The sequence below is a fragment of the Lolium perenne genome, chromosome 4 (genome assembly GCF_019359855.2).
Source record: "Lolium perenne isolate Kyuss_39 chromosome 4, Kyuss_2.0, whole genome shotgun sequence".
Lineage (NCBI taxonomy): Eukaryota > Viridiplantae > Streptophyta > Magnoliopsida > Poales > Poaceae > Lolium > Lolium perenne.
In genome coordinates, this window is record NC_067247.2 from 380,622,866 (window position 1) to 380,625,397 (window position 2,532).

The window sequence follows — 2,532 nt, forward strand, 5'->3', positions numbered from 1 at the left end:
AAACTCCTAATGAAAATGCCACTACACCTGTTAATTCACCTGAACTTGATTATTCTAGTGATGATCCTGATGAAGATTATGTGGAGCTTAATGATGATTTTATTGATAAATGCAATTCTATTACTGATGCAAGAAACATTAAAAAGTTTCTCGCACAATATACTGTTAGACATAAGCTATCTCCTGATCCTGAATTTGCCACATCTCCTATATGCATTAAGGATAAAGATTATGATTTTTCTCTTGATCTATCTTATATAGCTATTGTAGAGAAAGCACCCTTTTGTGGTACTGAAAAAGAAAGTGCTGTAGAACACATGAATGAACTTTCTTCTATGAGTAGCTTGTTTTCTGATGATATCAAGATGCGTACTTACTTTGTCATTAAAAATTTTCCTTTCTCATTAAAGGATGATGCTAAAACTTGGTATAATAATTTGCCTCCTGGTTCTATTAAAAGTCCATCTGATTTGCGTGATGTTTTCTTTCGAAAATACTTTCCTGCTAGTGCTCAACATGCTGCTTTACGAGAATTTACAGATTTGATCAGGAGATGAAGAGAAATTGCTGCGGCATGGGCAAGATTTTGTTCTCTTATCAGAGCTCGACCTGGACATGATTTAGAAAAGAATGATCTACTTGATATATTTTATAGTGGACTAACCATTGAATCTAGAGCATATTTGGATAGTTGTGCTGGTTGTGTTTTCAGGAAAAGAACCTGCATTTAAGTCAAGATTTATTGGCTAGAATAAGCCGGAATTATGATGATTGGAATACACCTGAACCAATTCCAACGCCAATATTGAAGAAGAGGGGTTTAATTGAATTGAATGATGAAGATATGCGGGAAGCTAAGAAGTCTCTCAAGGAGAAAGGTATTAAATCCGAAGATGTGAAGAATCTACCTCCTATAGAAGATATATGTGAGATAATTCCCCCTTCACCCATGATTGAGGTAAACTCCCTTCAACGCTTTACTAGGGAAGATATTCCGTATTCGAAACCTCCTGCACAATGCTTAGATGAGTTTGATAATTATATTGTTAAGCAAGAAAATTTTAATATGAGAGTAGAGAATCATCTAATGGAAAATTCTCAAGCTATTAGCAATTTGCATGATATTGTGGAGAGAACCTCCAATGATGTTAAGATGCTTGTTAAACATTCTCAAATGATTCAAACTCAAATTGATCAACTCACTAAAGTGCAAAATGACTTGCTAAATAATAATTCTAAAGAGAAACATGCTTATGAAGTAACAACTAGAGGTGGTGTCTCTACCCAGGATCCTCTATATCCTGAAGGGCATCCCAAAAGAATTGAACAAGATTCTCAACGCATTGAACCTAGTGCTCATTCTAAGAAAAAGAAGAAGAAGAAACATAAAAATGTTGTAGAATCCTCTGAGCCTGTTAATGATCCTAATAGTATTTCTGTTTCTGATGCTGAAACTGAAAGTGGTAATGAACATAATTGAAGGAGATATGCCCTAGAGGCAATAATAAAGTTGTTATTATTTATATCTTTATGTTTATGATAAATGTTTATATATCATGCTAGAATTGTATTAACCGAAACATTAGTACATGTGTGATATGTAGACAAACAAGAAGTCCCTAGTATGCCTCTTAAACTAGCTTGTTGATTAATGGATGATTAGTTTCATAATCATGAACATTGGATGTTATTAATAACAAGGTTATGTCATTGTGTGAATGATATAATGGACACACCCAATTAAGCGTAGCATAAGATCTCGTCATTAAGTTATTTGCTATAAGCTTTCAATACATAGTTACCTAGTCCTTATGACCATGAGATCATGTAAATCACTTATACCGGAAAGGTACTTTGATTACACCAAACACCACTGCGTAAATGGGTGGCTATAAAGGTGGGATTAAGTATCCGGAAAGTATGAGTTGAGGCATATGGATCAACAGTGGGATTTGTCCATCCCGATGACGGATAGATATACTCTGGGCCCTCTCGGTGGAATGTCGTCTAATGTCTTGCAAGCATATGAATGAGTTCATAAGAGACCACATACCACGGTATTTAGTAAAGAGTACTTGTCGAGACGAGGTTGAACAAGGTATAGAGTGATACCGAAGATCAAACCTCGGACAAGTAAAATATCGCGAGACAAAGGGAATTGGTAATATATGTGTATGGTTCATTCGATCACTAAAGTCATCGTTGAATATGTGGGAGCCATTATGGATCTCCAGATCCCGCTATTGGTTATTGGTCGGAGTGAGTACTCAACCATGTCCGCATAGTTCTCGAACCGTAGGGTGACACACTTAAAGTTGGATGTTGAAATGGTAGCACTTGAATTATGGAATGGAGTTCGAATATTTGTTCGGAGTCCCGGATGAGATCCCGGACATCACGAGGAGTTCCTAATGGTCCGAGAATAAGATTCATATATAGGATGTCATTTTATGTGAAATAAAATGTCGCGGAAGGTTCTATGGAAGGTTCTAGAAGGTTCTAGAAAAGTCCGGAAGAAACCACCTCCATGGC